The sequence below is a fragment of the Oncorhynchus mykiss genome, chromosome 8, assembly GCF_013265735.2.
Source record: "Oncorhynchus mykiss isolate Arlee chromosome 8, USDA_OmykA_1.1, whole genome shotgun sequence".
NCBI classification, from domain to species: domain Eukaryota; kingdom Metazoa; phylum Chordata; class Actinopteri; order Salmoniformes; family Salmonidae; genus Oncorhynchus; species Oncorhynchus mykiss.
This window is the reverse complement of record NC_048572.1, coordinates 58,585,448-58,601,657: the sequence shown is the minus strand read 5'-3', so window position 1 is coordinate 58,601,657 and position 16,210 is coordinate 58,585,448. Positions and strand designations below refer to the sequence as shown.

Below are 16,210 nucleotides of genomic sequence, written 5' to 3'. Positions count from 1 at the left end.
CAACCTTCAGAGTAGGACTGCTGATTTTGGATCAGTGTTGCTTTTTAGGTCAAAATGAATAAGATCACATGGACAGGAATGTCCTGATCCTAGATCAGCACGCCTAATCTGAGATGCTTGATACAGTACACACGGACCAACATGAACCTTTAAGGAAACCATTGTATCATCAAGGAGGCAGGTATCATAACACATCCAAAACCATTTGGCAGATTCCTCCCTATCATGTGTGTCTCCCCTATGCTGCAGCAGTAGTCAGCAACCAGTAGTGTGTGACATTGGCTGCCTTTCCTACAACAGAGGTCACACCAGAATCTTTTTTTTTTAAATGTATTTTTTAATTGGCGCACAACCTGGACAGAAAGGAAAGAGAATTGAAACTCAGAGAAACCATTACTTTGACGTGGTTAGTCAGAGTAACAAAAAGCAGAGAGGTTGACTGACGGGGAATCCAGTATGTGCCTTCGCTCTCCTTGTCCATAGAAACCTAAAGTTCAGATGAGTCATATGCCATTTTGATGCTGTAACAAGTCTATTCTAGTGTTCTCTAGCTGTTGTGGTTCTCTCGTTCTATCAGCGACTGGTTAGTTTGTTATTACGCCGCCCTTGACAGGCTTACATAACTGTTACCACCACAGATGGAAACTTTAGTGCCGAGGTTGAATGACAGTATGTATTGTTAGAGGGAGTGCTTTAGTGCTCACACACACACATACTGCCCATTAGGCCCATTAGTCTGAGTCACATTGTAAACTTGTTCCTGCTGTATTTACTGTTGGCCTCAGAAGTGTTTAGAAAGAGAGAGAGAGAGAGAGAGTTTAATTAGTAAAGGAAGTGGTGAACATTGGCTCTCTCGTTCTGTGGCGTCTGAAGTGGCGCTCTGCTAATTATGTCAGAGGACTAATTCCGCCCACGGAAAGTGTTTGTTTTCACTTAATGGAACAAAGCAACGCTTACAAGTTCTTTTTTTGTAGAGAATTGTTTAGTGCGACATTTTCTTGTTCTGTTTTGTTTTGTGAGAGTTCAAAGGATAAAAAAATCTAATGTTATGGTCAAAGTTTGGATTAAATGGATCAACAAAAATGTATAAATCAATCCAATAAGACTTTTTAGACCCGGAAGACTGTATTTGACCTAACCTAGCACAGTGGTAAATCTAAGCGCTGACGGAAGTGCTATAGGTCCAGGGGTGTGTCAGAAATATTTGAGCTATTCTCACAGCCTTTATTTTGAGCGCAATAGCTGGCGGTAGTGCGAAGGGGCTGGGTTTTGAGCGCAATAGCTGGCGGTAGTGCGAAAGGGCTGGGTTTTGAGCGCAATAGCTGGCGGTATTGCGAAAGGGCTGGGTTTTGAGCGCAATAGCTGGCGGTATTGCGAAAGGGCTGGGTTTTGAGCGCAATAGCTGGCGGTAGTGCGAAAGGGCTGGGTTTTGAGCGCAATAGCTGGCGGTATTGCGAAAGGGCTGGGTTTTGAGCGCAATAGCTGGCGGTATTGCGAAAGGGCTGGGTTTTGAGCGCAATAGCTGGCGGTAGTGTGAAAGGGCTGGGTTTTGAGCGCAATAGCTGGCGGTAGTGCGAAAGGGCTGGGTTTTGAGCGCAATAGCTGGCGGTATTGCGAAAGGGCTGGGTTTTGAGCGCAATAGCTGGCGGTATTGCGAAAGGGCTGGGTTTTGAGCGCAATAGCTGGCGGTAGTGCGAAAGGGCTGGGTTTTGATGAATAAACAAGTTTTAACAAGAAGCGCTCTTTGGAAATGGATACAAGTCGAATGGAGTAGGCACTGCGGGTTGGTCTACGTGAATTGTGAATAATGCAAAAGCATGACGGCAAAAGCCTCACAAGTACACCCTTTAGAAACCTTGTATGGAGGCTCCTGGCAAATAATTGGCCACGATGAGAAAGACGCCAAACGCACTGCTGTTGAACCAGTTTTCATTGTAGTAGGGTAAGGGCAGCCTCCTATGAAGGCTTCTTTTTAAATCAAACAAAACGGAAAACTAGCAATTGTTACAGGAAAATAACTGAAACATTTTACTGCTGCCAAACTTGACATTTTAATAAACGTTTGGTGATCAACATTGATTTCAAAGTGGTCTCACGAGCCAAACCCTTTATCGATAGTCTTGACTACTTGGCGAATACCTTGGGCATGACAAAAAAATTCCTTCATTGAAAGGAGGGGGGCTACACTTGGTTTTTAATCAAACGAAACAATATTTTTTTTGTATGTTTCTAAATACAAGGTTTATAGGCACTAAAAGCACATCTCTCTTGTTCATTGTGCATATGGGCACTGTGCATCATCGATGGCTAAGACCAGCTTTCGTGAACAGCACATACTAAAGGTTTTTAAGGACACACCTCAGATATTGCCACCCGTCCCACCTCAGTGCAAGTGAGCTCACACATCAACAACAAGATACATAACTCATTCTAGTCGAGCTAAAATTCATCAAAGGAACTTTAGATAAACCCACTTAAACATTTTCAGCTAGTTGGCCTTCAAAATTGCACTGATAAATAATCGGGAATTGTAGCCTACTCGTCTCCAAGCACCCAAGCTAACTGGCTAAAGTTGGCTAGCTTGCTAACTAGCTACTTCCAGGCATAACTAGCTACTTCCTCACTCTGACCATTTCACTCCCCCTAGCAGAGCTGGTTAGGCTGTTTCCATGTTATCTAGAGTATTTCTGACTAATTCTTACTTTTTTGCCTATGTTTACTGACACTGGTCAAATTCAGCAGGTGTTGCTAAATTCATCAGTTGTTCTGCACTCTGGCACACTCAGATGAGGTTGCTCTGAAATCGGAGTAGATCGGCAGAGTGAATTTGAGAACGCAAGAGATATGCTAACTGTATAGCAGTCGTTCAAGTTCTTACTAGTTAACCAAATGACACCTGCATCTCTAGCTGTGTATAGCCACCAAAAAAATGATACGAGGGGAAATAGTCAGTCACTTATCCACTCCGTTTTGGTCCAGAATATTGAGTCATGGAAACTGAAACAGTGCTTTCCGAATGGAGGCAGCAAACAATGTACCAGGACAGCTGTGATCTACAACCTGATAGCAATATGTTTTGGACTCCCAAGAAATGTATTGGTGAATTATAATAAACATGCATTGAACTGCATCCATCTATTCTGCCGACAATGCCTTAGTGTACATCATGGAACGTTGAGTCAAATGGAATCAATTTTTAAAACCTCTTATGAAGTAGATTTTGTAGCATAACCTGGGAATTTGATATTTTTTATATTATGATTGTCTGTTTGTTTCATAACTGCAAAGTAGTTAAAACACTGTCAGTTCCACTTTAAACTGCAGGTCACTGGTTACTTTGTGTGCTAAACATGACATGTTTTTTTGCAATGGGAAGTAATAGTTGTACATTTCGATTGGGAAATGCTTAATTTTTTTTTATTTTCGTATTCTTGGGATTGGGACCTACTGGTTTATTATGTCAGAGTTTATGGACTGCTTATCCTTTAACATCATGCTGTGTGTGACTGCTGTCTTTTCATCGGGTGTAGTGGTGCCTGGCTCCACAGTGGGTGGGCCTGTGTCCACCCAGGCCCATCCATGTCGACGCCCCTGATGCAAACAGGGCATAATAACAATTGCGCATCACAAATAACCTACTAACCAACAGACTGAACTTTTTCAATACCTGGTTTGTATACCCATTGTTGACTTAGTTAGCATTTACTGGTAGATATCATAAGTTGAAACGTCTTTCCTACCATACCGGTGCGGCGCGCAGGTGAACATATTTCACATGCTTTGTGTTTGTGTAGGCTGCTTTGTGCATGATTTCTCTATTGTACAACGTAATTGATAAGTCGTATACTTCCACTACACTACTTTGATACGCATCAGTAGGGATTAAGAAGTGAGTATACGCAATTCCCACTGAAAATAAAGTGGGTACACGGTTTATACCTGCATATACCTTCCACTACACCACTGACCCTTTGTGTTTCACAAAAAGTGCACTCTCCTACATGAGTGCACTGGTATTACGACTGCTGTCCTTTCACATTCATGAACCTGTCACACACTGAAGGACTAGGTCCAAAAGGTTTGCCACTGCAGCAAACATGTCTACAATAGATATAAAGGCTCATAAGATATTCATGTTTCAAGAAAGGTGTGTATATATTGGGCCCGGCGAAACGGTTTTATGTGCTGACTGAGTGGAAGCTGATAATGATGAGGAAATTAGGAGTCCTCACTGTCCGAGACCGAGTCAAGACCTAGTACAAATGTATCCAACACTGCGAACAAGACACTCAATATGAGACTGGTCTCGAGTGCTACAACATTGCTCATCACCGAGCAAAATCTATAAACATACAAAGTACGAGTCAAAAGTTTGGACATACCTACTCATTCAACCTTTTATTTTTTTATTTATTTTTTAACTATTTTCTACATTGTAGAATAATAATGAAGACATCAAAACTATCAAATAACACATATGGAATCATATAGTAACCAAAAAAGTGTTAAACAAATTCTTCAAAGTAGCCACCCTTTGCCTTGATGACAGCTCTGCACACTCTTGGCATTATCTCAAATCAAATCAAATCAAAGTTTATTCGCTGAATACAACAGGTGTAGAACTTACAGTGAAATGCTTACTTACAGGCTCTAACCAATAGTGCAAAAAAGGTATTTGAGATTTGAGATTTTTGGTTCCAACCGCCGTGTCTTTGTGAGACAAAGAGGAAGTGAATGGATGATCTCCGCATGTGTGGTTCCCTCCGTGAAACATGGAGGAGGTGTGATGGTGCTTTGCTGGTGACACTGTCTGTGATTTATTTAGAATTCAAAGCAACTTAACCAGCATGGCTACCACAGCATTCTGCAGAAGATACAATGGCCCAACACACCTCCAGGCTGTGTAAGGGCTATTTGACCAAGAAGGAGAGTGATGGAGTGCTGCATCAGATGACCTGGCCTCCACAATCACCTGACCTCAACCCAATTGAGATGGTTTGGGATGAGTTGGACCATAGAGTGAAGGAAAAGCAGCCAACAAGTGCTCAACATAGGTGGGAACTCCTTCAAGACTGTTGGAAAAGCATTCCAGGTGAAGCTGGTTTAGAGAATGCCAAGAGTGTGCAAAGCTGTCGTCAAGGCAAAGGGTGAAGAATTTGAAGAATCTCAAAATATATTTAGATTTGTTTAACACTTTTTTGGTTACTACATGATTTTATGTGTTATTTGATAGTTTTGATGTCTTCACTAATATTCTACAATATAGAAAATAGTAAAAATCAAGAAAAACCCTTGAATGAATGTGTGTACAGACTTTTGCCTGGTACTGTACATATCAACTTTAATAAAATATAGGATGAGAAAAAAGGAGAAGAGAGCCAAGAGAACCACGGAGAAGAGAAGAGAACCGAATAGAGGCAGAGGCAGAGGCTCGTATGCGCTCCACACTGACATCGTTACCCAATCAAATCAGTGTAATTAGATCACGAAGGAATCTCCGTCATTGGCCAGATGAGGTAAACACTGCTATAAAATTTGGCCGAAACATAATGATCTTTCCAATCACATTAGGCTTTATTGGACACTCACTCCTGTGATGAAGACGAATGTTAGCTTGTGCCCTAATAGGAAAATGCTACTCCTAAATTTAATCCCATAAGAGTAAAGAGACGAAAACAGGATATTAGCAATAACAATGCGTTATATCATTGGATAATTAGATTTGTGGTATTTATATGTTTATTGGTAATGTACCATGATGATGAATAGTCACATACATTCCTAGAATTAGCCACAGAGTGTCTGCATGACCTATTGTATAGTCACACTGTGTAAAAGTGCTATTGCACTTCAATTATGGTGTGATCTAATTTGATAAATGTCCAAAAATAGACAGCTCATGTAAAGAGAAGCCAGGCAACCACATTAGAGCATTGGGACAGCACTCTCATATTCATAAGCAAGGCCATGGTTGGATTGGCCCACTCCTGCTGTCAGTCAAACAGAGTCTCCTAGGACCACACCCCCCACTCACTGCTTGATTTTGAGAGACGGTTGGGCGAGCAGATTAGAATCATTATCACCTATATTCGCCAAGTACATTTACAAATACCCAGAATTTGCCTTAAGTAAGGTGCTGCCAGCAATAGACAATATACAAACAGAATACAGACAAGTACTCACAGAATACACAATATCAAAACAGGAACCATAAAACAGTGTATAGGCTGATTACAGTGGGAATATACCACTTACAGTGCCTTCAGATAGTATTCACACACACCCCTTGACTTTTTCACATTTTGTTATGTTACAAAGTGCGATTAAAATGGATTTTATTGTCATTTTTGTTGACGATCTACACAAAATATTCTATAATGTCAAAGTGGAAGAAATGTTTAACATTTTTGTATTGATTCATGGAAAATAAAACAACTTTTTCTTGATTGGATAAGTATTCAACCCCCTGAAGCAATACATGCTAGAATCACCTTCGGCAGCGATTACAGCTGTGAGTCTTTCGGGGTAAGTCACTAAGAGCTTTGCACACCTGGATTGTACATTTTGAACATTATTCTTAAAACAATTCTTCAAGCTCTGTCAAGTTGATTGTTGATTAATGCTTGGCAGCCATTTTCAAGTCTTGCCATAGTTTTTCAAGCCGATTTGAGTCAAAACTGTAACTAGGCCACTCAGGAACTTTCAATGTTGTCTTCGTAAGCAACTCCAATGTATATTTGGCCTTGTGTTTTCATTGTTCTCCTGAAAGGTGAATTTGTCTCCCAGTGTCTGTAGGAAAGCAGACTGACCCAAGTTTTCCTATATTCCTGACCCAAGTTTTCCTATTTTCAATGTGCTTAGCTCTAATCCATTTATTTTTATCCTAAAAAACTCCCTAGTCCGTGCCGATGACAAGCATACCCAAACATGGTGCAACCACCACCATGCTTGAATATACAAAGAGTGGTACTCAGTGATGTGTTGTGTTACATCACACTTTGTATTCAGGACAAAAAGTTCTAGGACACATTTTTTGCAGTTTTACTTTAGTGTCTTATTGCAAACAGGATTCCTTTACGGCATCGGAGTTAGGAAGGGGCCTGTATCTTTGTAGTGACTGGGTGTATTGATACACCATCCTGTGTAATGAATAACTGCACCATGCTCAAAGGGATATTCAATGTCTGCTTGTTTTTTTTCACACATCTACCAATAGGTGTCCTTCTTTGCGAGGCATTAAAAAACCTCCCTGTTCTCTGTGGTTGAATCTGTGCTTGAAATTCACTGCTCGACTGAGGGATCTTACAGAAAATGGGTATTCATTTCAAAATCATGATAAACACTATTTCTGTGCACAGAGTGAGTCCGTGCAACTTTTTATGTGACTTGTTAAGAACATTTTACAAATTTAGGCTTGCAATAACATTTCTAAAAACATAATTCCACTTTGACATTATGGGGTATTCTGTGTATATCAGTAACACAACATCTCAATGTAATCCACTTTAAATTAAGGCAACACAACAAAATGTGGAAAAAATTAAGGGGTGTGAATACTTTCTGAAGGCACAGTATCTAAGCCGTGACAAATATATACAGTGTTTTGCGGGAGGTGTACATCGTGCAGATTAGTATTCGAGGTCATTGATGACAAGGTGCAGTAATCGGCCCAATGCAAAGTCACTTGATCTCTGTGAGCCTGATGGCCGGTTGATGAGGTCCACGGCATGGGGGATGAAACTGTTCAGGTTGCGGGCGGTTTTGGTAATGATTGACCTAAACCGTCTGCCAGAGCAGAGTCTTTAAAAGATGGGGTGTCCCGGGTGGGCAGGGTCAGCGATGATCTGACCTGCAAGCTTCCTTGTCCTGGAGGAGTGCAGGTCCTTGATGGAGGGCAGGTGACAGCCGATGACCTTCTCCGCCAACTGGATGGCCGATGGGGAACCATCCCTGGAGAGACCGCCAACAGGCAGTGGCCCTTTCATGCTGTCAGTCAAATGGGGATTATATTTGACACACACACACATACATCTACATCTGCCATACTTAAAGTTAAGTAGCAGGTGGCTGGACAGCAGCTTGACAACAGCCAATGAAAGGCTTTGCCATGAGAGACTGACCACCGTGAATGGCCCTCACATGCTGTCAGTCAAATGCGGATTAGAGGAGACGCACCCTAACATGCTATATAAAGACAGAGCAGCAGGTGGGAGGGCAGATGGGAGGGCAGCCAATGGTGAGGCTGGCCAGCAGTGACAGACAGGGAACACTGCATGTCGTCTGGTCTCTGTAGTGTCCTCTTGGCTGAAGGCTGTAGTTCCCTTGGCAGTGTTTTCCCCTCAACTAACACTAATAACAAGGCGGGCCTCCTCTCCTCAAGCCTTAAACAATTTGGCTTTAATTTGTTTCAATACACCATTTTGATGTCTGCTGTCACGATTGATGATTTCAGCCTTTGTGCACTGCCTTAGAATGAAACAATACAAGGGGAATCTATGCCTTATAGAGTGTCAGAGCAATAGAACTGCAGTGGACTGCACCAGTACGTTTACATACACTCCAATGGACAGAACAATCCCAACCCCCGAAGTGAATCTCTACTACTGCTGCCTACTACCAGATAAGCTGAGCCAGCTTCTGGTGCTTGTTTTAAACTATGGACCATGGCATACGTGTGTGTGTGTGTGTGTGTGTGTGTGTGTGTGTGTGTGTGTGTGTGTGTGTGTGTGTGTGTGTGTGTGTGTGTGTGTGTGTGTGTGTGTGTGTGTGTGTGTGTGTGTGTGTGTGTGTGTGTGTGTGTGTGTGTGTGTGTGTGTGTGTGTGTGTGTGTGTGTGTGTGTGGCTCCCGAGACCCCCACCCTGGTGGCATGTGCCAACCTCCTAACAAAGGACAGTATGGTCACCTGGCAGAGCGACAGACCTGGTGTGGGACCATGTGTCCACTTCACATATCACACACACATACAGACACACACACACACGAGCCACCCCCACATACTAACTACATGGTTAACGATACTTAGAAGGTATAACATTGGTAATGGAGGGGGACATCATTTCCTTTACAACAAAAACATATGTTTCTAGAGATACTATATACATATTTATTCTTTGTAATGCTACTGACGTGAATGAAAAGTATAAGGAAACAATACCATCAATGAGCAATTTCATTCCTTGAAGCACCATCCCTTACATTACTAGACCATAAGCAAGTAATTACCATATTCATTATGAATTCAAATAACCCTCTGGAAGCTTTTATTAAAGGGCATTTTAAATCATATTAAGTATCTGCATTATTACATATAGTAAATACAATTTTAAAACAGCCTAACTTCTAGTCCTTTAAAAACATAAATCCCCTAAGCATAGCATAATGGTACTATTCACGTTATTATACTTTTCTTGACCTACTGTTAAAAAATTGTACTATGCATGCTATCTCCTTTCAACCATTCCACTGCCTTCATCTAAGATAAGCCACTTACACTGCATATTAACTGTGGGAGAGTGGCTGTACAGCTGCTTTCACACGCCCACTATAAAGACACAAGCAAATGCCACTCTTCAAAGGGAGACCATGCCTTAGATCACAGTATTGCTAGCTAACCATTAGCAGCATGCTACACTTATATCACTTAGTGTAGCCTACATGCAAGCACGCACACTTACAAATGCATGGCAAACATGTAGACCAACACGCATACGCTCAAACATACACACCCACACACATACATCCACACACACACACAACTAACTCAGATCACTCACTGGGGGAGCTCAAAGCTCTGCACAACTCTCTCAGGATTGGGGAAAATATAAAATATAAAATAAATAGAAAACATCTTTATCTAGAAAATAAATTAAAGGTAGGGGATTTAGGAGGAACAACAATGGGCAACCTTGACTCGTTTAGTTTGTTTTTCCTCGTTTTCTTTCTGACATCAGCAAACACTCTGAGGGCTTAGCTCTCTACGTCTCTACAGCTCACCTGAGGATACTGTCTGGGCTCAGAAGAGCTGGGTGGGGCACAGACAAAAGACATAGAGAGAAGAGAAGAGGGAGCTGCTGAAAGAGAGAGAGAAGAAAGAAATACAAAAAAAGTCTGAAAGGGAAAAATGTAATACACAGCGAAGGGAGCCAGGGACTTGAATCAAAATCCATCTTTTCAAAAGTTCCCATTATAAATCATGACATGTCTGTGTGCATACTGAGCTGGGATAATACTAGAAGATTTCACTGAAGGCCAACTGAGAGACTAAATTAATGATATTAACTTGGTATTTCTTTTGACAACTCACTGATTGTGCATTGAGTGCAATGGGAATTACAGTGGGCAAGAGTGACAACTTTGCGCCCACGCACACACACACACACACACACACACACACACACACACGGAAAGTATTCAGGCCCCTTCCCTTTTTCAACATTTTGTTACGTTACAGCCTTATTCTAACCTGTTTTTCCTTTGTTATTATGGGATGCTGTGTGTAGATTGATGAGGAATCATTTTAGAACAAGGTTGTAACGTAAGTAAATGTGGAAAAAGTCAAGGGCTCTGAATACTTTCGGAATGCACTGTACACACAGACACACACACCTCAGTAACCTGGTAACCTGAGCCAGTTTAAGAGTGTCCCTGCTCTTCACTCTAGTCTTAATGGAGGCCCTGACCTTCGCTACTCCAATTTAGTTCCTACCGCCCCAAACTTTAGGAGAAAAAAAGAAGAAAAGAGCGAGAAATAAAAGAGGGGGGATGAGATTCCACTTTTTCTGTATAGACTTTTAATTCATTTCTACTTGCTTGCCAAACTACACGATTCCAGGACCACTTACTCTGCAGTGAGAGGGGGATAGTGGCCTGTTTGGTGGAAAGCCTAAAGACTTTCGAGCACCGGATACCTCTTTTCAGTTCCCTTTCTCCTAATTGTCTCTTTGTGTCCCAATTCCTCCTCTCCTCTCTCACAAACAGCTGGACTAGACCGAGGCACGTTTACAACACGGGAGATCGTGGGTTCAAAGTCTGTATGGGATCTCTTTAACTTGTACAATGGACACTTTGGTGTCCTTTTAGATTGTACAATGAGAACTTTAGTGTCCTTCCAACAAAAAAGTGAAACTATGAACTCCACTATTACTATAGTAAAACAACACATTACTGTATAACCGATCTGTGTGGGAAGACGGCGTGCATATGACTTACGTTGTGAAGTTCTTCTCTCCCCTGCGTTTGAAGACGAGCTGACTGTGCAACTAGCGTAGCTCGAAAGTCCATTGAAACAATCATCCACCACTCCATAACTGCATGACACATAAAATACTAATATCACCGGCTCATAAAGAGATGATCTGAGAGACCAGGAGGGACGGCCCATGAGGCCATTTTGATAAATTCGATCAAAAACCCCAGGTTTTAATGGCTGCATTATCTAGGCTATAAGTTTCCTGCGGTGCGAGCAAGACAGCGAGAGCGGCCATGTGCAGGGGAGTGTGTTATAGACACAAAGCCAGTAGCTAGACACCCCTCTGTAATTGGTTTTTATCTCTAAAGGACCACATCATCACTTTACGACTGTACAGAAGTCCCTCCTGCTATAGCAGGCATATATCCCTCCTCACCTCTCCACCTGATAGCTGATGTGTGGTGAGCGTTCTGGCTCAAAAATGGTGGGTGCTACACATTGATGGTGAATGAGATGAGTTTACCCCTACTATCTAAACAGCTTTGAGTACCTCAGTTGCTAGAAAAGCGCTATATAAAGCCAATCAATTATCATTATTATTACTATTATTATTATTATTTAGAGAATTCATAGTGGAGTAAGTGGAAGTTACGCAGAATTGCATGGATTTCCCCATTGAGATTACGTCAAGTTTACCTTGGGGATAAGCATAGTCAATCTCTATGGCTCAGGGTATTTAAGTGGCGGGGTCGCTATACATTCAGATGTCAATGAAACATGCACTGTTATTGATGTGCAGTAGGAAACTACTCACATGCCAAATTCTAATTCACACTCGCACGCATGCATTCAGATGCACGCACGCACGCACGCTCACACACACACACACACACACGTTATGTTTTTCTATCCTCGTGGGGACCAAAAATGTATTTCCGTTCAACATCTTATTTTCCCTAACCCCTAACCTTTAGTCCTGGCATTTAGAGTTTGAACAGAATAGAATCACCTGTTGCGCAGCGAGAGACAGCTCCTCATAGCAGGTTGATGCATGGAATGAAATAAGTGTTCCTATAAGCCTATGCTGCGGAACATTTCTATTGGCTATGCTATGCAATTGCGTGAGAAAACAGAGTTTTGATGGCCTCTATTAAAAAGAGGAGGATCCCATCAGATTTCTATAGGCTAAGCCTATATTTATATCACATCTTTCCCAATATTTAGCACATTGCTTTCCTTTACAACAGGAGTAGCCTACCTGACTGGCATGAAAATGAACCAAGGGAAAAGCGTCCTCCATTCGCTACTTGAGTGCATAGATGATATGTATTTTTTCCCCTGCCCCTGTTCTGACCTGAGCATGATATTGGCCCATTCTAAATCAAAACTAATTTCACACATATATTATTTCGTATATGTAAAGACAAGATTAAATTAAGAAAGGGTCTGAATATTTATTTAATGTGATATTTCAGTGTTTTATTTTTAATAATTTTGCAACAATTTCTAAAAACCTGTTTTTGCTTTGTCATTGTGGGGTATATTGTGTAGATTGAAGGCTGTAATAATGTAACAAAATGAGGCAAAAGTCAAGGGGTCTGAATACTTTCCAAATGCATTGTATTTTTTGATAAGGTTTGTATCAAAACTAAAGTGCCCAAATAGGACCCCTGTAACAGAGTTGGAACTTGTGTACTGTAGCCCACAGCCATATGGCATAGTCAGATCAGGGTGACTCAGAATATGCTATTCTGTTATTCTGAAATAGACTACATTTTCTTTATATCTTAATGTTTCTTTAGACCTGTCTAAAATAAATTATGGATTTATTTTGATGGTGTAGGCTGTATTAAATAGATTTGATGTAGTTGTTCCAAAGGTCCTCACCAGGGGGCTACGCATGGAAGCCGGAGATGCTAAACATGTTTATGTTAATTAACGGCCAATTACAGTGAGCCCGGCAGTAATATGCATGACAGTTACTAGCTGCCAAAATGTCCCAGTCTTACTGTTGGAGGATGACTTGTCTTTAGGGCCAACGTTGGGCCCTGTCAGGGTCAAAGCATCTAAAACACAGTGTATCACAGAGAGACCACCGAGGTGAGAATTGAATCTCTGCAGCACGGCATGTCACCGGGCAATCATATACACACGCACACAGTATGCGACCAAGCAATCACGCTGTCACACACAGGGTCATAAGGTGCATCTCTCACCTGATCATATTCCTAGAGAGAGAGAGAGAGAGAGAGAGAGAGAGAGAGAGAGAGAGCGAGAGAGAGAACCACAGACCGACAGACAGAGCAGAAGAAAGTGCCCTCTGAGTAACCCTCACCTGCTTTCCCCTATGCAATTAGCAACCTTATCTTCATTAATGAATCAATATGTGAATAATGCAGCCCGGGTCTATTTGTCTGGAAGGACACGCTACAAAGACATCAGTAGGATTATGACATCAATATTTATGAGCCCACAGCAGGTTGTGTGAGCGGTATTTGCATGACACTAAGCTGTGACGCGATAAGGTTTCACAGGGGCCCTATTGGATTCTGGTTCATGACCCATGCAGCAAAGTGAAGCTAGAGAATGTGTTCTAAAAATGTGGCGTAGAAAGTTTTCCTAAGGACTAATGAACAAAATTGTATGTGACCATGTCTTCAAGTCTGGCATAACAGGGAATGTAGAGAATTTCAGGTTGTTCTTGAGAAGGATTCTTGTTCGCAATGACATACTGCACCTTTGTAAATAAATACATAATATGGATTCTATCTGCTTTGATAACCCTCAACATACAGATTAAAATATTATTATTATATATTATATTATATGTATCTAACAAATGTAACACATTTCAAAGGCTAAAACCTGCATCCAGCCAACCCACCAAACTATGGACCACCTTAAGTGTCCTCTAGGCTCTAGTCTATTCTGGGCTCTATTTCATTATTCCTGTAGACCGAGGCCTTGGGAAAAGCCTACACGTCAATAAGGCCTGCTCTGTAGATACTCTGGGCTGCTCTCATAGGTTATTAAAGAAGGTTCCACTGTGTAGGAGCAGTTGGTAGCAGACGGGTCGATGCTAGCCCCACCAGGCGCATAGCATTACCGCAGTGGGACTGGTGAGGGGAGGGGGGATGTCAAGGTTTTCACTTCATCAGACAGGGAAGGCAGGGTAACCAAACAACAGGGAGAATGTCATGTACTGTCATGTTGTCTTGTCTCTGTCCTTTCCCTTCACCCTGTCTCCCTCTGCTGGTCGTGTTAGGTTACCTTTTCTCCCCCGCTTTCCCCCAGCTGTCCCTTGTCTCCTCTAACTACCCATTCACCCCGTTCCCCACCTGTTCCCTTTTTCCCTCTGATTAGGTCCCTATATCTCTCTCTGTTTCTGCTCCTGTCCTTGTCGGATTCATGTTTGTTTGTGTCATTCATGCCTGAACCAGACTGTCGTCATGTTTGCTGTAACCTTGTCCTGTCCTGTCGGAATCTGCCGGTCCATCTGAGCCTACCTATGTTTGGTAATTAAAGAAGCTCTGTTTAAGTTGATTCGCTTTTGGGTCCTCATTCACGCACCGTAACAGAAGAATCCGACCAAGAATGGACCCAGCGACTTCGGATCCTCTCCACTCAGCCGTCGAGATCCAGGGAGCGATGCTAGGCAGACACAAGCAGGAATTGTCTGCTGCTCGACATGCCGTTGAGACCCTGGCCACCCAAGTCTCCAACCTCACAGAACAGGTTCACCATCTCCGCCTCGATCCACCGGCCACTTCCAGGGCTTTCGAATCTCCGGAGCCCAGAATCAATAACCCGCCGTGTTACTCTGGGGAGCCCACTGAATGCCGCTCGTTCCTCACCCAGTGTGATATTGTGTTTTCTCTCCAGCCCAACACTTACTCCAGGAGCACTGCTCGTGTCGCCTACGTCATATCTCTCCTTATTGGACGGGCTCGTGAGTGGGGCACGGCAATCTGGGAGGCAAGGGCTGAGTGTACTAACCAGTATCAAGACTTTAAGGAGGAGATGATACGGGTTTTTGATCGATCTGTTTTTGGGGAGGAGGCTTCCAGGGCCCTGTCTTCCCTATGTCAAGGCAATCGATCCATAACAGACTACTCTATTGAGTTTCGCACTCTTGCTGTCTCCAGTGGCTGGAACGAGCCGGCCTTGCTCGCTCGTCTTCTGGAGGGTTTCCGCGCAGAGGTAAAGGATGAGATTCTCTCCCGGGAGGTTCCTTCCAGCGTGGATTCCTTGATTGAACTCGCTATTCGCATTGAGCGACGGGTTGATCTTCGTCACCGAGCTCGTGGAAAGGAGCTCGCGCTCTCCGTCGCCTCCCTCTCCGCATCACTACCATCTTCCTCTGCCGGCTCGGGTGCTGAGTCCATGCAGCTGGGAGGTATCCGCATCTCGACTGAGGAGAGGGAACGGAGAATCACCAACCGCCTCTGTCTCTATTGCGGTTCCGCTGGTCATTTTGTCACTTCATGTCCAGTAAAAGGCCAGAGCTCGTCAGTAAGCGGAGGGCTACTGGTGAGCGCTACTACTCCTGTCTCTCCTTCAAGATCCTGCACTACCTTGTCGGTCCATCTACGCTGGACCGGTTCGTCAGCTTCCTGCAGTGCCTTAATAGACTCTGGGGCGGAGGGCTGTTTTATGGACGAGACCTGGGCTCGGGAACATGACATTCCTCTCAGACAGTTAAAGGAGCCCACGGCCTTGTTCGCCCTGGATGGTAGTCCTCTCCCCAGGATTCAGCGTGAGACGCTACCTTTAACCCTCACTGTTTCTGGTAATCATAGTGAAACCATTTCTTTTTTAATTTTTCGTTCACCTTTTACACCTGTTGTTTTGGGCCATCCCTGGCTAGTTTGTCATAATCCTTCCATTAATTGGTCTAGTAATTCTATCCTCTCCTGGAACGTCTCTTGTCATGTGAAATGTTTAATGTCTGCTATCCCTCCTGTTTCCTCTGTCTCTTCTTCACAGGAGGAGCCTGGTGATTTGACAGGGGTGCCGGAGGA

The 16,210-nt window shown here is 42.9% G+C and overlaps 1 protein-coding gene across 2 annotated transcripts in view; it reads right to left on the bottom strand.

Annotated features, from left to right (window-relative positions):
• LOC110530233 (ephrin type-B receptor 1) overlaps window positions 1-16,210 on the bottom strand; it is a 314,785-nt gene that overhangs the window by 48,321 nt on the left and 250,254 nt on the right. The gene's annotated exons all lie outside the window — the stretch shown is intronic.